Here is a 26,446-nt window from a genome sequence, read left to right on the forward strand (position 1 = left end):
TAAATAGTTTTGAAAAACTTCTTTATGCAAAATAGGTATTTTAAGTAATATTCTGTAAGCAATATATGCATTTGGAAAAAAATCTAGCATTTCTAAATATGTAAGTATATTAATTGGAGTCTTTTCATTTATTAGCATAATTAGGTACAATAATTTTTTGTTCTTTTAGTATACTAAGTATTTTTAACACACACACGGGAGAAGGTTTTTTAAGGAAACTTATAGTGATATATATTCAAAATGGCCTAACTCTTAGATACACTAAAGAAATTAATATTACTATAATACAAATAGATTGATATGATATACATCAAATTATTAATTGGTGTGATAATTTATAATTCAAATTATTAATTGGTGTGATAACTTATAATAATTGATAAAGTAAAAAGTAAAAGTCTAAAAGATACGTGTACAAGGCAGTGGGTGTTATGCCATGAGTATACATTGAGATTGAGTATGGCCTTTGTGTGCCGGTGTACTGTTCTGTCATTGTTGTCAATTGTGTGTGCAATGATAGTTTACCGACTAAAAAATAAATTTTCAAATAGTGATATAACGGGGGCATTTTTAATCTTCTGCATCTTATGATATAATGAGATCTATTTAATGCATTTTATTGATTAATAAAAGGATTAAAAAAATACTTTTTCGTAATTAAAATATATAGATAAATATATTATATATATATATATATATATTTTTTTTTTTCTTCAAGTGGGGTCTTTTTTTTATTTAGGAGCCTTAGACAATTGCATCAGTTGCATCTATAGTTGAGTCAGCCTGATTGGATCTATTGCACAATCAATCTGTTAAGATGTAGGTACGGATCAATTATATCATACTATATAAAGTCATAGAGAGTAAGAAAGAGGACAGTGCAGTTTTTATTTTCGGAAAAAAAGAAAGAGAGCCATATTCGGCCATAGAGAGAAGTAAGCTGTGAGAGAAAAAGTGAGTTTTTGTTTACTCAAGGTAATCTCTATTCCATTTATACTGATTTTCCAAACACAATCACAGTGACCCATATCATTGGATGCGAAAAATGTAGTGTCCATTTGTTGGTTGTTGACTTGTTGCAAATAAAAACACACTTGAAAACTATAATTTTTTTTTCTTTTTTTTTTTCACGAGAGGTTAAAAGCTAAGAAAATTGCAACATTGTGTTTATTGGTAATTCTAATGATTGGTTATCTATCTTTGCAACTACATAATTTACACTCTTGGATAATTGTTGTTACAGGGGCTAGCTATCTTTCTATTTCTAAAAGAAAATGTGGAAATTAAGGATTTGTGATGGTGGTGGCCCTAGTTTAATGAGCTTGAACAATTATGTGGGAAGAGAGTATTGGGAGTTTGTTCCGAATGCAGGAACATCTGAGGAGAAAGCTGAAGTTGAAAGGTTCCGTGAAGAGTTTCAAAGGAACCGATTTAAAACCAAACAAAGTGCAGATCTTCTCATGCAAATGGAGGTGCATGCAATTTAGAAACTGTATCTCACATTTTTCTCCTCATTTGTCTTCAACTCTCTTTCTTGAACTCTAGTAGCGATAAGGTATATTCCACACACACACACACACAAAAAAAAAAAAAAAAAAAGAAAGAAAAGAAAAAGTAACAAAGCATATCTTTATGAAGACCATTGAATTGGTTTTTTACCCTCCGTTATTTCGCTGTAAAATGTTTTACGGAAAATATTTTTAGCATTTTACCGTGCCTTTTTTTTTTTTTTTAAATAAAATCTGGATAAATTTAAAAATGTTTTTGGTTGATTATAAAAATCATTTCTAAAATGTTTTTTCTTTAAGAACTTGAAATAATATATATATATATATATATATTTTTTTTTTAAATAGTCGCCTCTCCCGCTATTTGGTGGCTGGATCACCAGTCCGATTGGCGGTGAAGCTAGTGGAGGTGATCTGATTGCTGGAGTCGCTTGTCTTGGTGTTGGGAGAGGTTAATATTTATAGGTCAATGTCACTGTCCTTAACAATGGTGCATCCCTACACACTTGATCTCCACCTTTTTATTCCTATAAAGGAATGTGTGATAACTTCCCATAGAGGAGATTTGGTTGACGCAATGCAATTCTTCAAGATGTATATATGATGCATCCTATTCCTATATGAAGAGTGCAAGACCCTCATTTGCACCTCACTCAAATTCTCTTCTACATAACTAGATTTTCACCCTCATGGGATTCCATTGCTTTGTGACAAACAATTTCAACTCTGCGATTATGAATTTTTTTCGTTACAAATTTGATTTAATATTTCAACTCTACAATTATGAATTTATTGGTTTCAGTTAAGAAAGGAGAATCCCAGAATTCAAATTCCACCACCGGTGAAGTTGAAAGACTTGATAGATGTGAGAGAAGAGACAGTGACTATCACATTGAGGAGAGGTCTTGGCTTCTTGTCCTCCATTCAGACCCACGATGGCCACTGGGCTGGTGATCTCGGTGGCATGATGTTTTCAATGCCCCACTTTGTTAGTTTTGCACTCCTCCCTTATTTGTTTAGTTATCTCCATTCTCTTTTTTCTAGTACATTTTGAAAACTTATTGGAAGCCTAAAACAATGCTTAAATATTTGAAGAAAGAATAAGTTTGTAAAATATTTCGAGATGCAGGTTATAGTTCTTTATATCACTGGATCTCTTCATTCTGTTTTATCTTCAGAACACCAAAAGGAAATTAAGCGCCACACATACAATCACCAGGTAATGTAGATGATGTGAAAAATTAGGTCATTGGCATTGTAAAGGTTGTTTACTTAAATTGTTAGGCCAACTCATGAATTGTTGAATGGATTCAACCATGGGTAACAGTGTTGCTTTTGCTGTTGGTCGAATAAATCATTATCATGCAGAGTATATCAATGTATACATGTTAATAAATCATCTATGCTCACTGACACAAATTAATCTCCTTAAACAAAATGGAATACCTATTGCAGAATACAGATGGAGGATGGGGTATACACATAGAGGGACAAAGCACCATGTTTGGTTCGGTTCTTAACTATGTTACCTTAAGGTTGCTCGGGGAAGAACTTGAGGAAATGGCTGTGGCCAGAGGTCAAAAATGGATTCTTGACCATGGTGGTGCAACTCTTATACCATCTTGGGGAAAGTTTATTCTTTCGGTATGAATGCTTCAACCTATTTATTTATTTATCTTTTTTAATATAGTTTTTTACAATGTTATAAAATGAGGATGTCATAATGTAAAAATTATTAGATATTCCAAGAGTATGATGATATGGTATTCCCTTCTCTCATATATATGGTTGATCGTACAATGAATTTAATTAGTAAAAGTCATAATAAATGCGAGAGGAAGGAACACCACGTTACCGTACTTCAAGAGTACCTAAAAATTACTCGTTTTAATGAACTTCAAAGAGAGAATGATTCACAAAGAAAAATATTTATTATGGCTATTTTCTAGAAATTTCTTTTTCTAAATGATGGATCTCCTCTGTTGGGTTATAGATTTATCCCAGTTAATTAATTCAATTACTCAAATTGATTAATTAGATCAATTACATGCAATAAGCACAAACGAATCAATAAATAGCCTAAAGGGCAGCGGAAAGTAAATTGACACAATGATGAGTTGACTAATGGGGAAAACCTCTCACAAAGCAAAAATCTCATCGGATGATTTTCAAATTATCACTCCCAAGAATCACTAATCAAAATCAAGAGATTACAAGTACAATGAATCTTACCCTAAACCTGGTCTATTCCAAATTGCCTACCTATAGTAAAATCCTTACACTGATTCCCAATTGGTCTTAACTTTGTAGAGACTTCTTCCCTTTGCACGGATCTCAATACGTGACTAACTTCTTTGCACGAATCTCCAAAACGTGATTAACTCTCAGTAACTTAAAGCTTATTGTTGAATGCAAAGTTCTTCAATACACTTGAAGAGAAGGAAGCACTTAGTCACAAAACCCTAAGGCATATAAGAACACAGTAACTTCATAATAAGTGTATAGATTCTCTATGTGAGTCTTTGTATGTGATGACGACTATAAAATAATCATTTTATATCATCTAGTAGTTTAGAGAATGGAACCCTAGCTTGCCAAGTCATCATGGTCCGAAAATCATTTCTGGAATTTTTGGATTTGCAAAGCTCGATAGATCGAGTAGTATCAAGGGGTATCAAGGTTCATCAAGTCTCAATAGCAACTTGGATTGAGCTTGTGTTGAAGTTCACAATTTTCAACTTTTCACACTTGTTTCTTTGTATAGTCTTCATGTCTTCTATAATACCACTTGTCTCGTATATAAAATATACTTCATGATATTCTAGAATCCACTTAAAACTACCCAAATACAAGTAAATTAAGTACATTTTTTCAAATGATATGCCAACTATTGAAAAATATGACCCTAACATCCTCCAATAATTTAACTCACTTATAAATTGTTACCAGCTTATGTAAAAGATCGATTATTGGATTAGTTTATGCGTGGTAGATTAATTTTTTGAACTATTGCTTTTGTTTTTCTTTTTTTATAATCTTAGTTTAGATAAATAAGACTAGTAATATTTGCTTTGAGAGAAACCTAAAGCATTGTATCCAACTGTAATGAAGAGAGTATATAATAGATCATCCTTATTGTTGGAAAATATATATATATATATATATATAGATCAAAACTCCATACAATAATGCCTGTAGAATTGACAAGCATTGCGTCACAAAAAAAGGGATGGATATGCCCTAACTTAATGATGACTTAATAATAAAAAAAAGATTTAAAAATAATCCACTATATGTAGGTTTTTTTTTTTTTTTTTTCCTTGAGAAGAAAGCTGTAAGTTTTATTAAGAAACAGTAGCCAACTCGGCTTGAATTACAACTAAAAGGTGGAGTGAAACATCCTTCATCTACACCTATGAACCTGTGACATGTAAAACATGAATAGCAAAGTTGTGAGCTACAAAAATACCATCATGGCATACATGAGAGAAACAAATACTCTGGAAAGATTCTGTAAAAATTTTAACATCCTGAACCTAATGACTGAGAAGCCAGCGAAGAAATATTGTCATTTAGGGAGGCAATGATAACACTCGAGTTACCCTCAAGAATCACAAAAACTACTCCAATCTCAAGAGAAAATTCCAAAGCACTAGTTAACTTAACTGAAAGTCGTCAAAATGAAATTAGTATGACAAAATAAAATAACTTGATAAAGGTATCAAATTGAACAAACTAGACGATAAAAAAAAAAAAAAAAGATTTATTCTTTTTTCCTTTTTTTTTTCTTTCTTATGGCAGGATACACATCAAATACAAATTCAGATTAATTCCATGTTTTACCCTCATTGTTGACATATTGAGATAATGTATAATTATTGATATTCTAGGTACTTGGAGCATATGAGTGGTCAGGTTGCAATCCAGTGCCTCCAGAATTTTGGCTTATACCTTCATTTTCTCCCTTTCATGCAGGTATCAAGAAGGGACATTAAATCATTTTTACTACATTTATTGTTAATAAAAGAAAGGATTAGGGTATGTTTGGTAACTATTTTTTCCCTTTATTTTCTGTTTTTAAAAACAATTTTCTATTTTTTGAGACTAAAAAATTTGTTTGGCAATTTAAAATAGACAGAAAACAAAAACTGTTCTCAAAACTCAATCTGTGAAGGAAACTAAAATCATGCAAAATGCTGCATAAAAAAATAAAAAATAAAAAAACATATAAAATGCTGTTTTCAGTTTCTAATATTCAAAAGTCAATGAAAACACGCATTTAATTTAATGAATCTATCTCATTTATTGAGTTAGCTTTAGAGTTCACATTCTAATAACAATATATTTTAGTATTTTATATTTTTTTCTTCAAAAAACTATCTTTTTAATTTCAACTAACTAAACATGTTTTTTATTTCAAAAATACAAAAAAAATTGTTTTTCTTTATATTCCCAAAAACAAGTTTTTGAAAATAGAAAACAAAAACTATCATCAAACATAACTTTAGTGTCTTGGTCTTTAATGATTGAAGAAAAGATTTGGAGTTCAATCTCTGCCTACATCAAGAGCCGATTAATGTCTCAGTCTAATAATATAGAATAGAATCATCAAAAGCAAACGTCATAAGTTGAAACTCTAAAAATAAAATAAAAAATAAAAAAGGATCTCGGCTTAATAAAGAAGACTTTTTCCCTAGTCTTTTCTTGCTTAGGATTGGTTGTCAATCTTTTTTGTTGTTTGTAGTTATTTTGGTATGGTGCTTTTAGTAAGCTTCATTTCCATATCTAAAAGCTCTATTACTAATTAAAATGGCGCTTTGTTCAAAAGACTGATCGAGTACTGTTCCAACGATTAACTTGCCTTTGTCCTCTCAGAAACAATAAGTTGTTTCTATTTAGGTTAGTATATTCCATCTATTTATAATTCTTTATCTTTTGCATTGTAGGGAAAATGAGTTCTCTTTCTCGTTTGATTTATATGCCAATGTCATATCTATATGGAAGGAGGTTTGTTGGTCAAATTTCCAGCCTGATTCAGTCCATAAGACAAGAAATTTATATTCAACCTTACCACAAAATTAATTGGCAAAAAACTCGAAATATGTGTGCCAAGGTAGGCTTAACGATGGGATTTCAAACTCTAAAAAACTGATTCTCATGAAATGTATCTAAGTATTTATTTGGTAATATTAAATTTATTATGCTAGGAGGATCTCTACTATCCACACCCTTTAGTGCAAGACATGCTATGGGAATTTCTATATAAGGTTGGGGAACCTCTTTTTTCAAGTTGGCCCTTCTCTATACTTAGAGAGAAGGCTTTAAAAGTCGTAATGGAGCATATTCAATATGAAGACAAGAACAGTAGGTACCTTTGCATTGCAGCAGCGCAGAAGGTAATTTTAATTAAACTTGTGGTGTGAATATCTATAACATTGGGTAATTTAAAATGAGAACAATTATAGCTTGTGCATATTACAGCTATTATGAATTGAATCTGAAATCTAATACATTGATTACTTCAACTACAGGTGTTGTGCTTGCTAACATGTTGGGTTGAGGATCCAAATTCAGAGGCTTATAGGTTTCATCTTGCTCGAGCGAAAGATTACTTGTGGATTGCTGAAGATGGCCTTAAAATTCAGGTGATAATCATGAAATTAAATGCCTTTTACTTTAAGGTCTTCTATGTTAAATTGTACTACTAAAAGGTATTAAGCTTATTATGGATCTATATACTTCTAGAGCAAGAAAAACAATCCTAACCCTACTTGTTGTGCAGATGCTATACAATCCTACTGTAGGGTTTGCTGGATTTTAGACCCTTGTAAACATAGTTTATATAACCTAATTTAAAGCCAAGTTGTTACTTAATTCAATTAAATTGGTCTAGGTTAAACAATTATGAATCATATCATACATAATAGAAAAGTAAAGAACACAACGTTATGATGACCCAGGAAAACTAATGAAATTGTCCAATTTCAAGATAAAAAACCTGAGGAGGATTTAACTTTAACAATCTATAAGGCAAAAATTCACTAATAGAACGGAAGTTTTTACAATGGACTTAACCATAAATCTACTGTTACCTCATGTAGTACTTACTTACGTGACCATATGCAGCTCCGAATCCATGAACTCTTCTATTATGAATCTGTTGCACACAAACACTCCAGTTTGTGACTATTAGAACTCCATTCAAAGGTTTAGATCAGCAACACAAACTCTCCAATTTGTGACTTTGAGATCTCTACTCAAAGATTTAGATCATCAACTATAATGTTTAGTGATGGCAGCAACTTCTACAACACCAAATCTTGAGTTTCTTCAAAGAATATTGTTGGTAGAAGATTTAAGAGAGCTTTGAGTACAAAAACACTAGATCTACATAGGAGGAACAAGATGCACTCTTCTCTCTTTTTAAAAAAAAAATGTGTTTAGGCTTTTCTTTAAATACTAGGAGAATTAGATTTGAAATCTTAATCACTTAATAGGCTTAATGAGTTATTGGGCCAAAATTAAAATCTGCAGAAACGCATTTCGATCGGTCGAACCTAGCATGTTTCGAATTCTTGAACTTGCAACTTCCTTGATCTTGTATTTAGACTTGCAGCATCTTGAACATTGTCTAATATACTTTTTAGACACTAAGATCTACACCTAAACAAGTTTGTATTCACAGTTTGCTAATGACCAATATTTCAATATGTTAAATTTCTTAGCTTAAATAAGTATGACTATAACGTGTAATATGACTTAATTATAGGGTACACCTTCTCAAACATGGATCACTAGCTTTGCTATTCAAGCAATCATCTCTTGTGGTTTTACCGAAGAATATCGGTACTCTCTCTTGAAAGCACATGATTTTATAAAAAATTCACAGGTATGTACAATCTTGTAAGATTATTTTTTTTATTCATTAACATCTTTTCTAAGTTTGATTACTTTACGTGATTTTTTAATAGGACTTCTTGTGAATCAATAAAATATATTAGCTAGAAAAAAAAAATACTAATTTTAATATTAATTCTTGGTCATTTATACTATTTCGCACTCTAATTAAAATTATGATTTACTATTCTTCATTCTACGTACCTCTCAAGTCCTCAATTCATACATTTATTTTGGTCACTCTCAAGGTCCAAAGAAACCCTTCAGGTGATTTCACCAAAATGTATCGTCATATCTCTAAAGGTGCATGGGTATTCTCAACTCCAGATAATGGGTGGCAAGTTTCAGATTGCACAGGGGAAGCACTAAAGGTAGAAAATTTTGAATATAAGTATTAATGAAAAACATATATACAGTTCTTTAAATGTTATCTTTCCTGAAAGATAATTAAATTGGACCATGTGATTCAATGATCAATGCAACCAAATAATTAGATTTAATTGTAAAATCCAATACAACATATAAGAAATTGTACCTTTAATTTTTCCCTAAGCATTATTAGCTACTTAGGAAATTTAGAGGTTCTACTAACAATGTTAATCAACTTTGACTGTTCTCTTAATTAATTTCCTTCCAATTTCATAGGCTGCTCTAATGCTTTCGAAAATTCCATCGGAGATTGTTGGAAGAAAATTAGATACAAGATGCTTGTATAATGCTGTTGATGTCATTCTCTCTTTCCAAGTAAGCAGAACCTTTTTTTTCTTAAGTAAACACTATACACTCGCATAAATTAATAGTTGCTATATATGCTCACATCCTTGTGTTAACTTCAATAAATGATGAGGATGATTAATGATTTTTGATTTAAAACATACTCAGAGTAATAGCGGGGGGTTTTCAGCATGGGAGCCGGTTAGAGCACCTAGATGGTTTGAGGTACTCCTGATTTATTAAAGTACTTTTTATTTTAAAGAGTAATGTTAGAGATACTATAAATTTTATTACATTAAATGTGTAAACTGATGTGTCACAAATTATGCAAAGAAAATTCAAATAAAACTAATTGGTGTCTTGGTCTAATGATAAAGAGCTATCATCAAGAGTGGACGGCATAGGTTGAAAATCTCTAAAAAAAAAAATTCAAATCTACATTAATTATCACATCAATTTGTAATTTTTATGTAATAAAACTTATAATATCTTTAACATTTCCTATTTGATATAAGTATGGCTTTTAGTTGTAACTTGTTTTCCTCATTTCATTCATCTATAATCAATATTGACTTTTGGCTAACCTTGTAATATGTTGTTTTCCAAATTTCATTCATCTCCAATTTTTCATTTTCGATAAATTGCTCTATACTTGAAATGATATTTATTCTTAATATTTTATCTATGATTATATCTATTCAATAATAAAAGTTGTTGTCCAATACACTTCATTAGATTTGGAAATTTATCCTCTTGAACAAATTATGTGAAAGCATTAGGGGCAATAAAGCACAAGTAAATTCAAACACATATTCCATTGACCAATATAGCATAAACTATGCTATGTTTTCAAAAAGAATTGAATTCAAAATAAGTATCTGAATTTAATTCGAAAATCCAATATAATTCAATACAATTATGTTATACCCTTTAGTTTTATTATACCATCTTCTCAGTTCTCACATAAAGAAGGGTCCAATATATAGAGTCCACTCTTATGTGAGAAAGAGGGATACTATAGTTGGTAGGTGTAGGAAAATTTTTCTTTTGTAAGAAAACTTACATCAAGGAAAAATATGTGGATCCATTAGGGAAGCAAATAAAGTGTGTAAGAAAGTTTCCAGGTCTCGCAAGATTTAAGATTTTTTTTTTCTTTGTATGTGTATCTTAATTACATAATTTTGTTTATATAATTGTACATTTTAGGAATGCAATGGGCCTCAATTTTAAATAAAACTAGTATGTAACTCCATGCAAATGCATGGATGCATTTAAAATTAAACAAAATTTTTATTATAAAAATATAAATAATTAGTCAAATTATTATTTTAAAAAAAAAACCATATAACACATGCATTCATGCATACGTATAGATACATTTAAAATTAAATACAATTTTATCATAAAATATAGATAATTAGTCAAATTATTTTTTTAAAGTAAATATAATTAGTCACATATTAAAATTCTTACCTAAATTTATTACTATTTATGATTTTTTTTTCTAATTTTTAATAGATAGAACATGTGGTGATTTTAATTTTATTTATTTTTTGAGAAAAATGTGGTGATTTTTATTGAGTATATGTAATTTTTTTTTAATTTTATAATTCATTAATATTAGATTCTTAGTATTTTGCATTCATTAACTCACTTGACACAGATTAAAAAACTTAAATAGACACATGACACATACTTAAGTGGATAATTATGGTATAGTCTCCACATAAATTTAGACACATGCAAAATTGGATTATAATTTCAAATTCTAATTTAACTTTCTATAAGTTTTACCTATTAATATATATAGATGACTTATAAATTTGAATTTTTTTTAGTTAAATTATTATGTTTTTTTTATGGTTTATTATATTGAACTCCTTGTTTTCTACACTAAATTAACTAATTTAGTACAAAAATTTAAAAATTTAGATTAGATGAGACACATGACGCAAAATTAAACTCTAATTGAAATTCAATTTTTACACTAAATTAACTCACTTGGCACAAAATTCTAAAATTTAGATTAGATGAGACACGTGGTGCAAAATTAAACTCTAATTGAATTACAATTTAAAATGTAATTGGATTTTTTCTCTGTTTTACCTATTATTATATACTAGCTCGTAACCCCATGCATATACATAAATACACTTAAAGATTTACAATAAGATGCATAATATAATTCTTATATATATATAATTTAAATACAATTGATAGTCATTTTTATATTTTGTTAACTCTTTAAAAAAAATTGTAAGGATATTATTAAGTATAAAATATAAATTGTCCATGTTATTTTTTAAAAAATTATTGTGAAACACTTTTTTTTATGATTCATTTATTCTAGATTCTTTGGTTTTTGTATTTAATAACTCACTTAGATGAATATTTATGATATGATACCACATTTGATTCTAAAATTAAGAAATAAAATTTTTTAAGAATAAATAATTTAGGATATATGGCGCAAAATTAGAACTCTAATTTGAAATTCTAATTTGAGTTTCTATCAGTTTCACCTATTATTATATATAGATATAGATATAAATAATTGCTTTAACTTGTGTAATTTTCTTACAAAGTATTAATAATGTTTATCAGATGTTTAATCCAACAGAGTTCATGTAGGATGCTTTGATTGAGCGCGAGTATGATATCTAAACCATTTTAGATTTTTCCCAATTCATTTTACTGTAAATTGTCATTTGTTTATAAATTTTTTGGCTTTCAATTTTCATTTGCTGAAAGAAGTGTTATTTGTTAGTCTGTTTTTTATTGTTCTATCTTTTGTTAGCTATGTTGAATGCACGTCATCAGCAATCCAAGCTTTGGCACTATTTAAGGAATTGTACCCTGAATACCGCGCAAAGGATATAGAAACTTGCATTACAAAAGCGTTGGATTACATTCAAATAACCCAAAATCCAGATGGATCATGGTATATACTGTGCATCCTATTCCTATCTCTAAGAATCATATTTTTTAGGCTTGAAAAGATATTATTGTTTTTATATTTTATAAATATGGTAAAACCTTTTTTTTTTTTTTTTTTACTATAACAAAATCCAATACCATCAATGGAAGTAAAAGAACCAGAAAGCTATGTGTACAGGTATGGATGTTGGGGAATTTGCTTCACTTATGGGACATGGTTTGCTGTAGAAGGATTGGTAATGTGTGGGAAGAATTATAATAATTGCCCTTCAATTCGCAAGGCTTGTGATTTTTACTCTCAAAGCAATTGCCTGATGGAGGTTGGGGAGAAAGCTATTTATCAAGCCAAAACAAGGTAAAAATTTCTTTTACATTCGTTACGGATAACTCAAAAACTTCCTCAAATCAAATATGCACAATTTTCTTAACTACGAAAATATCATTTAGTTTTTTTTTTTATTATTATTATTTTTTTATATACAAGATAAAATTTCTACTCTAAAGTAATTTAACTATATATGTGTGTAAAGCTCCTTCCTGGAGACTTGAATCCCGGACCTTGTCCTCCACACCTCACAAGCACTTATACTTATAGAGTAACCAACACATCAAGGATGTGCAATGGTGCATCATTTAGTATCTTAACCTATACATATACGTGAGAATTGTAGCCAATCGCTCTTCATTGCTCCAAATATCACACATGTAAGTCATTTATATGTGTAGCATGTCACTACGCCAACCTTAATCAATATTGGAAAGAGCTTTATACTCTATATCCTATATCACTTTCACTTAAAAAAAAAATGAAAAAAATAATAATAATAATAAAGAAAGAGGTTCATTCAAATTCTTTACTTACAAATGTTACATTGTTCAATGAGACAGATATATACAAATATAGAAAACAATCGTTCAAACTTGGTACAAACGGCGTGGGCATTGTTGGCTCTTATGAAAGCTGGGCAGGTGAGTCAAAACTTATTTATTTGATGAAGTGAGTCAAACTTATTGGCTATTGCTTCACTGAGAGTCACTATCACATTATATATCATGCTTTATATATTCCAGTCATTTTATATATATATATATATATATATATATACACGAACACACGTAATTTATTGAGAAATGGGAAAAATCTCTCGCAAGGCAAAAACCTCACCCAATGAATTTAAGGTCACCACTCCCAAAAATCCACTAATCAATAATCAAGTGATTACAAGTATGAGGAATTTTACTACTACACTGGTCTATCCCAAAATACCAACTTACAGTTGAACTTTTGCTCCAATACCCAATAGGACTTGATTTTGTAGTAGCCTTATTTCCTTTGTTGCACAAATCTCTAATCTATAACTAACTCCTTTGTACAAATCCCAGTACATAACGAACTCCAACAAGTTAAATGATTGTTGTTGACTGCAAAGTTTTTCACTTCATCAATAATGAAGATTAGGAAGTACTTAGTTATAAAATCCTGAGGCGCACAAATGCAGTAGCTTCACACAGAGTATATGAGTTCTAGGTCTTTGTTTTCATACACAATGACTTTTAAAATGTCTTATATATGACTAGGGTTGTGAGAAAAGAAACCCTAATCAAACAAGTCATCATGGGGCCGAATTTCAAATCTGAAAATTCTAAAATTGTGTGAAATAGAGAGAGAAAAGAAATTGTGAAGAGAGAAAAGACAAGTTATATAAATTAAGAAACATGTGTATAAAGAGAGAAAAGATCCATCAAGGCATCAAGTGTGAAATAGAGACAAGTTATATAAATTAAGAAACATGTGTATAAAGAGAGAAAAGAAACAGCACATGTGAGATAAAGGTGAAGAACATACATCATCATCATATATATAGAAAGAAGAAGTACAATATATGTAAAAGGTCACAAGACCAAGGTACATGTAATGAGAACTTTACATCAAAAACCTCATTATATATCTTAACACACTTTCCCCCATTCACTAGAATAGCTCTCCCCTTAACAACATGATTATTCTCATAATCAAAACTATTTCCCATTTTTGTCACAAGTGACAAAGGATGAATCACTGAGAAACAGTCATCTCATCATCACTAGCAGAGCCAGAAGCATCATCACTCTTATCATCTCCACCATCAGAAGACTCCTCAGAAGGATCGAGTGAGGGAGAAGGAGCAAAACCACCAAAGCGTGATTGACAGCAATCAATGCGGCCAATCTTGGTGTTCATCTAACACATCATCAGAAAGATGGTCAAGACGACTACTAAAATCAGCATGCATATGTTGAAGCTGATTTATGATGGCAGCAAGAGATGCCTCTACTCCAGAAGAAAAAGATGAAGCAGAAGAGGAAGAAGGTCGAGAGGCATAGGCAGCATCCTCAGCAGCACGAATATCAGCCTCCTCCTGCTAAGCAAGAGTAGACTCCTCATAAAGTCGCTTGGCCTTAGCGGCCAGCTATGCATCACTACTCCATAAAGACTCCCGACTAATGGCACCCATAAAAGGAAAGAGAGGGGTAGAAGGAATAGGAACGTGCATGTGTGTGAGGATGCATGTGATAGCTGAAGAAAAGATTAGCTTATCACATGTAGCATTGTCTTGATAGATATCTAGCATAGATACTATCATGTGTAAGGGAAAGTCTATAGTGAGACCCTCCAATAGAGGGAAAAGGAAATGAGCACAAGGTTCAATGATAGTGTTATAATGAGACCATGGAGTGAGAACAAAGGTTATCACCATATTAAGGACCATTGGACCTTTAGCAAAGTCATGTGTGATGAAGTTAAGAAGATCACCCCACACTATGGATTTCTCACAAAATCGTGAGGCCAACTCATCTCTAGAGATAGAATGGAGACGAGATGACTAGGATAGTCCAAATGAACTACCCTAAGGACACATAGTACCTTGGAAATAAGCTCCAAATTAACTACAATATGTGTTCCTCTGAATACTGTAGTATACTGAGGAAAAGAGGTATGGATAGCGTGTATGTTGGAGTAGAACTTCTGTATAAACACATTGGGATACCTCGAGGGTTTCTCGCAGAGAGATTCCTAACCCCAATAGTTAAACATATCAGGAAGAGGTATGTCTGGAAAATCAGACAGGATGACATGGCGTTCAGAGTGAATTGCCCTGTCACAGAAAGTTCTCATCAAAATCCTTTTTGGGATTTCAAATCACAAAACCTATCTCTAATAGAAACAAAAGGAAGAGAAGAAGAAAATGAAGAACCACGATGAGATATCGAGTTCTCCGAAGGAATAGATTTCCTAGGTGCCATGTTAGAGAAGCTAAAGGAGATAACAGAAGAAGAAACATAGTAGAACAGGTTCTCAGGAACAAAATAAGAAACCTTAGGGGGTACTCCTAGAATGGATTTACCTTTATCATGCTTATCCTCACTAACAATTCTAATTTTGTGCTCAGTTATCTTAGGTTTATCATTAGAAGCAAGAGAAACAAACACCACATTATTCAAAGCACTAGAGGAAGTACTACAAGAAGAGAGAGAGTGAACATACCTGAGACCGCTTTTATCGAATGCAGCCTTTTGGATATTCAGCATTTCATCTAACTTAGCACTTGAAGTTCTTTCCAAATGGGCTCTCACCTGAAACAACTCAACATCCAGTTTCTTGGGCTTCTCAGCTAGGAAGTTGTTTTCAAGCTACAGTGCTCTGATGGTTTCATTTGCTTCATCAAATTTAATGGAGAGTTCCTTTTGTTCCAACTCCACTTCACTTAGCTTCCTTGTGGCTAGCCTATAAAGCATTTCATGCTTCTCAAAATTCTTGTACAGCTTTGAGTAGGCAGTATGGATGTCATCTTTCTCATCCATCTCTTCAAACTTGGACTCCATTAGATCCTCTTCCTCATCAATCAGTGCTTTGGACTCCTTGGATGAATCAATAGTAGCTATGAAGGTGTTGACTATTCCTTCTTGATCACTATCCTCTGAATTTTCTTCTAGCTCGGTATCACTCAAGGTGGCAGCTAAGGCTTTGTTCTTGCCAATTAGCTTGAGAAACGTAGGACATTCTTACTTCATATGTCTGTACCCTTGACACCCATAGCATTTTGGACCAGCCGGAGTGTTACTACTTTGTCCAACTTCTTTGGATTCTTTCTTGAATTTATCTTGAGACTTAAATTGGGAAAATCTAGACTATTTGCGATCCTTGTCATTTGCCTTGACATTTGCATTCTTGATGAACTTCTTGAATTGTCTGGTAATGTAAGATTTGAACTTTGAGTTCTCATCTTCAAACAATTCATCTTCTTCCTCATTCTTGGATTTTAGAGCCATATTGTTGCTCTTGCTTCCCTTGCCGATCCTTACTAAACCTAATTCATTAGTTTGTAGATTCCCATTCAACTCTGCCAAAGGAATGGTGTCAATGTCCTTTGATTCTTCTATGGCAGTGATCTTAGCATGGAATCGCTCTAGAAGAGATCTGAGTATTTGTTAGGTTCTAAGGCTTTAGGAACTAAATGTATTAGAACTTCAATGTATAATGTGTTGGCAAACCATGATCAAAACTTAGAGTCTAGATTTAGGCTGCTCAAAGTGTATTTATTTGTAAAGTTGGAATCGAGTAATTGCAGGATTTATTTGTCTAAATTTGCAAGGCTCGATCGATCAAAAATTAGGCTTGATTGATCAAACCTCATGCAAATTATTTTTCTACAAAATTTTTCAACTCAATCAAGCCCGATTTGACGTGTAGGGTTTTATATTTTACTCCAAGTATAAAAGGAAAAATCCTAGCTACGTTTTAAAATGTTGTTGATATGCTGTGTGTTGAATCTCTTGTGAGATCTAGAAGTGTTTACCTTCATACACACTTAGGGTTATCAAGATTCATGTCAAAAACTTGGTGATCGCTTCAGTTGTTGCATAAATAATTTAAATGAGATCTGAAACCTTTGAGTGGAGTCTCAAAGTCACAAGTAGGAGAACTTGTGGTTGCAATGGATCAAGGAAAGAAGTAGTTCGTGGACTCGAAGTTGTCATGTGGTCGTGGTAGTAAGTTTTCTACTCGAGGTAGCAATAGGATGTTAGTGGTCTAAGTCTCATTGTTAAAACTTCAATTCAATCATAGTGGATCTGTTTTACCTTGAGGATAGTTAGGTTAAATCCTCCTCAAGTTTTTTACCGATTTAGTTTTCCTAGGTTATCATATTATTGTGTTATTTAATTTTCTGCATTATTTACATGATATGATTTGAATGTGTTAACCTAGATATGAATAATTTATCTAAATAATCACTTAGCTAAATAACTAGGTTAAACAACGTGTGTTTTAAGGGGTTTAAAAATGTACAGTTTCTTCCTCACAATTTTAGGCTTTGGAATCTATTCAACTAAGTTAAAGGCAAAATTCACTATGTCCTTGAGCTTGGCATAGAACTCATCGAACGCATCATCATCATTCATCCTTATTTCTTCAAAGCTCGTGGTAAGCCTTTCAAGCTTGGAATCTTTTATGGCCTTGGTACCTTCGTAAGTATTTTGAAGGATTTTCCATGCTTCATTGGCTCTCTCAGTGGATGAGATCTTCTTAAACTCCTCATTAGTACAGCACTAAACAAGGCATTCAAAGCTCAACTGTTAAAATTTGTAGTTTTGTTCTTTTCATCATCCCAAGACGTGGGCGGATCAGTAGGTTTGGTCCATCCAACCTCGACAGCCAGCCAAACCTTCTCATCTAAAGACTTTAAAAAGGCTCTCATGCGTGCTTTCCAATATGCATAGTTAGTACCATAAAAAAGAGGAGGTATAATCAAAGATTTTCCACAATCCATAACAATAGGAGTCAATAGATCACACGGCAAAGATTAAAATCTAATCAGAGTGTGCTTGCTCTGACACCACTTGTTAGGTTAAGATAGATTGGCCCCGGTTAATTAATTCATTTATCCAAGTTGATTAATTAAGTCAAATTACATGCAAATCGTGGAGGCAACAACAAATCACCAAATAACTAATATGCAGCGGAAAATAAATTAACACGGTGATTTGTTGACAAATGGGGAAAACCTCTCGCAAGACAAAACCTCTGCCGGATGAATTTAAGGTCACTACTCCCAAGAATCCACTAATCAATAATCAAGCGGTTACAAGTATAAGAAATCATACCACTACCTTGGCCTATCCCAAAAGAACAACCTACAGTTGAACATTTGCTCCAATACCCAATTGTACTTGATCTTGTAGTAGCCTTCTTTCCTTTGTTGCACAAATCTCTAATCTGTAACTAACTCATTTGCACATATCCCAGTACGTGACTAATTCCAGCAACTTAAATGATTGTTGTTGGCTGCAAAGTTCTTCACTTCATCAACAATGAAGATCAAGAAGCACTTGGTTACAAAATCCTAAGGTGCACAAATGCAGTAGCTTCACATAGAATATATGATTTATTTGTTTCCGTACACAATGACTTTTAAAATAAGCCTTATATATGAATAGGATTGTGAGAAAAGAAACCTTAATCAAACAAGTCATCATGGGCCAAATTTTAGATCTAGAAATTCTAAAATCGTAGATCTCGATAAATTGAGCTTGTATCAAGCTTCTCCATTAATCCTCGATAGCAACATCTGTCGAGCTAATGCCAAGACTTAATGAACCAACTTTTCTTCACTTGTTTCTTGGATCAATCTTCATGTCTTTAATTAGCCAAGTAGTTACTCAGATTAGATACTCACCAATTTGTTATATTTAGACCCATGTACACTCAGACTAGTTTAACCTAATTAATTAGCCAAGTAGTTACTTAGGTTAATTATTCAAATCTAGGTTAAACACAATCATATTACTTAGTGCTGAAAAGTAAATAAGACAGTAATATGATTACCTAGGAAAATCAATGAAACCAACCATTTCAAGGTAAAAAACCTGGAGAGGATTTAACCTAATCTATCCTTAAGGAAAACAAATTCATTATGATAAAATGGAAGTTTACAATAGATTTTCTTCCTAAAATATAATGCTACCTCTTGTAGAACTTACTCATACGACCACGTGCAACTCTGACTCCACGAACTCTTCTATATGAATTTGTTGAACACAAACACCGACGTTTGTGACTTTGAGATCCCACTCAAAGGTTTCAAATCACTGTCAGTAGTTGATCTTTTGCAGCAACTTGGTTCCACCAATTCTTGATTGTAGATCTCTTGATTCGGCAAATGCTTGTTGAGTTAAAAGGTGCAGAACATCTCAGATCTCATAGGAGTAACTCACAAGAATTTCTAGAACCACTAAAATGTAGTTAGGGTTTTCCTTTTATGCCTAGAAGTGTTTTACTTGAAACCCTAAACATTTTTGTTGTGTTTGAATTGAAATAGAATCCTGCAGAAAATCTTGTCTGCAATTTTCGATCAATCAAGGTTGAAGTTCGATCGGTCAAACTCTTCAGAAATTGAATTCTCCTTTCTACAGCTTGAATGTTCTTGTATTCTGACTTGTAACACCTTGAGTATTGTCTAATCAAACCTTAGACTTAGGAATCTATATTTAAACAAGTTTGTGTTCATGGTTTGCCAATTGTTCTAAAATTTTAGAACTAACAATAATCATCCCATGTACAAAATGTTTAATTTTAAAATTTTAAGAACTTTAAAATTATACACAAAACATTAGTTTATAGACCAAAAACTAAATAAATTTTGATTGATACAAAATCTGATATAAATGTTAAAAAGATAGAAAATATGTTATTCAATAATGGCATTTTAAAATTTTTATTAATTTAATATAAATTTATTAGGCACTATACATTATAGAAGAGCTACGTTCATTGTTACTTGTTTTTCTTTTTCTTTAAAAAAAAAAAAAAAAAAAAAAAAAAAAAAAAAAAAAATTTTTTGTTCGTCTTATTTTTCTTAATAACTAGATAACGTGTCTTTTTTATTCTTCTTGTTTTTACTTACACAGGCTGAGAGGGATGCAACACCTTTGCTTCGTGGCATAATGTTATTAATAAATGCACAAAATGAGATTGGTGGCTTTCCCCAACAGGTAAAACTTAGTGTCAATGTTTTATGGGGGAAAAAAGACAACAACAATGTCTCCCTTTTCTTTAAAATGTAACAATGTCCCCTTATCTTTTTTTACTTTTTGTTAAAATAACTGAAACTTCAAATTTTTGGAAAAATATGTACGGACTTACATCTAATTGAATGAAAACTAGTAAGGTCATTGTTAATGTTGGCCCCAAACTCTTTTTTTAAATGAATTTTCAAATAATTTTACGGAAAATATTAATGGAGGGTAAAGTGCTGATTACAAAAGGATAAGGGAATAAATTGTTACATTTTTTTAACTAAAGGAAAACATTGCAATTGACATAAACTTGACGGGAGAACACTGTCATTTACCCTTTATTTTATTAAACTACATGATTTCTTAGTATTTATTTTATGTGGGTGTTAATATATATTTGTCACAGGAAATTACTGGAGTTTTCATGAGGAATTGTGTGCTGAATTATTCATTGTACAAAGATATCTTTCCCATATGGGCACTTGGAGAGTATCACAAGCATATTCAATTTGCTTAATATCTATGACAGTCAATGGCAATGTATTGTGTTTTGAGCTCAAAGACCTTTAACCTTTTCTTTCTCATTGTTTCCTTTTGATTATGGAAAAGTTCATTTATCGAAAAATAAAGATCAGGACAAATTCAACCTTAAGAATTTGTGAATGTCATTGTGGTAAGAATAATTGAGTAGTTTATTCTGAATGTGATATAAATTTTAGTTTGTGTCTGTGGGAATTCACATCTAACTTGACAACTATTTTTTTTTCTAACCTAAAACATTCATGTCAATCCCACCAAGGAGAGGCACAATTCGTTTTGATGTGATTAATCACATATTTCTAATTGATCTGGTATTCAAACCTACTTCAAATGGAAGTTAGGATCACCAAGCCTATGCTAGACTAGAGTAAAGTTGGTTTCAAACAAGAAAAATAAAATTAGTCATGCATTGGGATGGTGTTTGACACCTCACGTCAAGTAATCGATGGTCACCTCATTTAGACTATTTCTCCTAAATTTTATTCCACAACAAATAAATAATATTATTGGTTTAGATTATGGGGTATAAGTATCGTACATGTATCATCAAGAATTATATATATATATATATATATATATTTATATATTTATTTATTTAGAAGAAGATGCAAGAATTATATTTTACATGATGAGTTAATGCATATGGCCAAAAATTGATTGGTGTCTTAGTCTGATGATAAAGAGCTATCATCAGGAATGTATACCATATGTTGAAACCCTCTCAAAAATAAAAAAAAATAAAAATACTCTCATTTATTTAGGTGGTCATTATAAAATTCTATGCAGACATCAATAGCTAGCTACTAAAGAAAGAGAAAGTACCAGTGGGAAAGACAAAAAAATTTAAGAAAAATGTTGTGGCCATAACATTTTTATAACAAATTCTAAGTGACAAGATGTTATTATTATTATTATTATTATTATTTATTTATTTTTATTTGATAGGGAATGCATAAACTTTTCATTACTAAGAAAACATAAAATTTACATCATGGATGAGGGCTTGCTTAGCAAAGCAAGGATCCTCTTCAACCCATACAATGTCATTAACAATACTGTAAGCATTTTTTGCTACTAAGTGAGCTGGCATATTCCCTTGCCTCTTGACATGAGAAAACTGAATTTGTGTAAACCCCATACATAACTCTAGGACACCCTGAATAACAGAAGCCACAGCTGAGGGAGGAGATGAAAAACCCGCCAAAGCATTGACCAATACCTGTGAATCTCCCTCCAACACCACATCAGTAAAACCATGGCTCAGGGCAAACAGAATTCCTGCTTCAAATGCCTTTGATTCAGCTTCAAGTCAACCGAGAGGAGTTTCCAAATTTTTGCAAAAAACCGCTGCAACCTGCCCCAAGCTATCACGGATTACAATCCCAATACCCGTTGATCTTATATCCTTGAAAGTGGCAGCATCAACATTTACTTTGCATAATCCTGGTGGAGGTGGAGACCAATTCATCTTCTGGACTGTAGTGTTGGGAAGCTCATCACCCTCATTAGTCACAAGAAACTCAGCCCAGTACTGCATTGTGCCAAACACTAGCTTGCTTCCCAGATTTCATCACACCATTAAGATGCCATTCATTTCGACTGTGCCATAACTTCCATGCTACCATAACCAGCCAAGAAACACAATCCAAGTTCACATTTTCAGCCAACAGCATCTGCCACAAAATGTCCATAAAAGAGATATCATCCCTTCTATCTTAGGACCAACTTAGAACACTCCCACACCTCTTGTGCTTTTGGACAACCCCACAAAATGTGACCAACAGTTTCAGGCTTCACTTTACACCATTCACATGAATCCTCTGTCAACACCTTCCTTCTCTTTAGATTTACTTTTGTAGGTAACGCTTCTCTACATGCTTTCCATGCAAAATGCCTAACCTTATGGGGAATAAGAAGCCTCTAAAGACTTCTCCAAAACCTTCTCATCAAGCTACAATCCGAAGCACTCCCTCTATTTTCCAAAAATAATATTCTCACAGCCAAATGATAAGCACTTTTGACAGTAAACTTACCATTAGCCGTTTCAGTCCACACCAATTTATCTGAAGGGAAACAGACACTCAAAGGGATACTTTTGATTGCTTCAGCCTCATGTGGCAGAAATATAGAGTCCACCACCAAAGATTTCCAACACATGGCATCAATATCTATCAACTCTCCAACCCATGTATCCTTATACAAGAACAACGGAGGAGAAATTACCACATGAGAGGAAGAACAAGGTAGCCATCTATCTCCCCTTACCTTCACATCCCTCCCATTACCCATTCTCCACATTACTCCTTCCTTCACCAATTCTTGTGCCACCATGATACTCCTCCATGTATAAGACGGATTATGGCCTAGAGAAGCATGAATAAAGTCACATCTAGGAAAATATTTAGCTTTCAAAATCTAGAATACCAATGAATCTTGGACTAATTGCAATCTCCACCCTTGTTTGGCAAGTAAAGCCAAGTTAAAACATTTCAAATTCTTAAAACTCATACCACCACAAGCTTTGGGCTCACACATCTTTTCCCACGACACCCATGGAATTTTCTTCTCCTCAGATTTTTGGCCCCACCAAAAATTCCTAATCATACTTGTTAAATCATCATATAGTAATTCTGGGATTTTGAAACAACTCATTGTGTATGTTGGGATTGCCAAAGCCACAGCTTTAATGAGGATTTCTTTGCCCGCTTTAGATAACAACTTCTCTTTCCATCCTGCCAGTTTTTTACCAAGCTTCTCCTTGATGTCATTAAAAGTATTCCGCTTGTTTTTCCCCACAAGTGATGGTAAGTGAAGATACTTCTCATGTTGTTTTATGACTTGAGCTCCAAACCTTCTTTGGATTTCCCCTTGAATTTGCTAAAGAAGAGAGAAGTTTTTGTCCAATTTAGCTGTTGACCCGAGGCTCTCTCATAGACTCCCAGCACTCTTTGAAGCTCATCACAATCCTCCAACGAAGCTCTACAAAAGATTAGGCTATCATCTGCAAAAAATAGATGGGATAGTTCCGGTTCCTCTCTACAAACTGAAATCCCTTTCATAACACCATTAGCCACAGATGCCTTAATAAGAGATAATAAACCCTCTGCACATAGGAGAAATAAATAAGGCGATAAAGGCTCCCCTTGGCAAATACCCCTAGTTGGAGTACTGCTTCCTATGGGGCTCCCATTTACCCTAATTGCATAGTTTACAGAGGTAACACACTTCATAACAAGGCATCTCCATCTTTCAGCAAAATCTAACTTCTCCATAATTTTTTCCAACCAAACCCACTCATCCCTATCATATGCTTTACTCATGTCAAGTTTTAGAGCCATGTCCCCTACTTCCCCCCCAACCCCTTCTTTTTACTAATATGATGCATAGTTTCAAACGCTACCAACACATTATCAGTAATAAGTCTACCGTGTACAAATGCACTTTGAGAATCACTAATAATAGATGGCAATATTCTTTTAAGTCTATTAGCTATAGCCTTCGAAGCAATCTTATATATTACATTTCATAAACTAATAGATCTAAAATCAATCACATATTTTGGCTCTTTAACTTTAGGAACAAGCACCACATAAGTTTGATTAAAGTTAGGAGGAGAGATACCATGGTTCAGGAAATCCAAGACCGTTTTGCACACTACACGCCCGCATGTACTCCAAAAATGTTGATAGAATAAAGGTGGCATACCATCCGAGCTTGATCCCTTCAAAGGAAACATTTGCTTTAGAGCTTTACGGACCTCACCCTCATGAAACTCATGAGCCAAATCAGCATTCATCTCCCCTAAAACCTTCAGCCCAACTGCGTGGAGAATCTCCTCAAAGTCCTTGGGTAGGGAAGAAGAGAATATACCCGTGTAGTATTCCACAAAAATTCTAGCTATCTCGGCCTTTTACTCATGCCACACCCCATTCCCGTCAAAAATACCATCAATATGGTTCTTGTTTTGACAATCTGAAGCTTTTGGATGAAAATAATTCATGTTCCTATCACCACCTTGAAACCAATTTTGCCTAGCCCTTTGCCTCCACTTCTCATCCTCCTTATCCAACCAATAGTTAAGTTCAATCCTCGTTTTTCTCAAAGCATGAATTTGGTTTGAAGAAGCAGGTTGGTTCTCCAACAAAGCCAACCTTGCTTGTAGTTCGGCCACCATAGCCCCCACATTATCGAATTCCTCTTTATTCCATCTCAGTAATTCAACTTTGAATCTCTCCAAGCAATTCGAGATAGCCCAATCCGATCCCACCAATTCCCCTTCCTCCTAAGCCTCCTTAACAACCTCCTCACAACGAGCATCTTTGAGCCATATGGATTCAAATCGAAACAACCTTCTTTTTTCTTCTCTTACTAGGCTCATTTTTTAAGTGTAAGGATAGAGGTGAATGGTCTGATGCCGAGTAGGAAAGATGATGTAAAGTTGCCCTTGGGAAAAGATTCATCCAATCTGTACTCCCCAAGGCTCTATCCAATCTCTCTCTGATATAAAAACCATCTCTTTGTTGATATAACCAAGTAAATTTAGGCCCCACAAACCCCAAATCTCTAAGAGCACAAAAATTAATCACCTCCAAAATAGCTCCATTTGTCTTTTTCACCTCATACGTCCCCCCTTCCTTTTTCGATAAACCAATGACTTCGTTGAAATCCCCAATCACCAATCATGGGAGAGAAAAAGAGTTCTTCAAGAACTTCAATTTAGCCCAAGACTCTGGTCTCCTTTCCATTTCTGGGTTACCATAGAACCCCGTAAGATGCCACCAACCAATACCCGAACCACCATTAATCCATGCATCAATATGATCATAAGCATAAGATTGCACATCAAGAGTCACCCCATCTTTCTGAAATAATGCCAGGCCACCACCATTACCATTGCTCAGAATGAACACCCCATGCTTTAAATTACACCTTTCTTTTACTTTATCTATCCACTCCTTCTTATCTACCTTAGTCTCCATAAGAAAAACTATTTCGGGCTCTTCTTTGTTCACCACCTTTTCCAAGGCACGAACTGTCCGAAGGTTCCCAAGCCCCCAGCAGTTCCAACTTATAATACTCATTGTGCTCGGCGGAGTTGCCTAGCAACCTCCGCCATTGGAATAAGTTCAAACATCTCAGTTGTCTTACCTCTCTTCGAACCAAATTCAGTACCATCAAGCCCCTCCAAAAAATTTTACATTTTTGCCCAACATCAATGTCCATTCTAGAGCTCAATGTCTCCTCTACGGGTCTCCTATCCTTTCTTTTCCAACTACCCTGTTTAAACTTGCCTATGCTTGGACTACTATCCTCCCTCACGTTAGAAACCTTAATAGTTGACTCCCGACCCTTTTTTCCTTTGCATGAAATTCTATTGGTCCTCTTTGGTTTACTGACATCAGCTGGTTCATACCCTATTTTAAAGCCCAACCTAGAAGAGTCAACCTCAAGCCCGGCCCTTAAATCTTGCGGAAAATACTCCACATTTAAATTAGGAGTAACCCTAGCTTCCTGAATAGCCACATCTATCAATCCCGTACCATAAAATACTTCCTGAGATTTCGCCTTACTTGTGTCAGGGATAATAACACCTACCCCTCAATTACTGCATCAATCTTCTCCAAAACCTTCTTAAAATCAGCCTCACCCCGCGCCACATGGCTAACCCTCTAATCTCTTTCCTTATCTAAAGATCCCGTATCCCCTCTAATTGGGATATTCTCTGAAAAAACAGGAAGCGTGCCACAAAATCTGGAGTTGTTATTTGTAGCCAGCTCACTCCTGCCAACTGATTC

At 33.2% G+C, this 26,446-nt stretch overlaps 1 pseudogene; it reads left to right on the forward strand.

Annotated features, from left to right (window-relative positions):
- Positions 1-1,274: 1,274 nt before the first annotated feature.
- LOC115957801 lies at positions 1,275-20,628 on the forward strand (annotated as a pseudogene).
- The last annotated feature ends 5,818 nt before the right edge of the window (positions 20,629-26,446 follow it).

This window comes from Quercus lobata, chromosome 8 (genome assembly GCF_001633185.2).
Source record: "Quercus lobata isolate SW786 chromosome 8, ValleyOak3.0 Primary Assembly, whole genome shotgun sequence".
NCBI classification, from domain to species: Eukaryota; Viridiplantae; Streptophyta; class Magnoliopsida; order Fagales; family Fagaceae; genus Quercus; species Quercus lobata.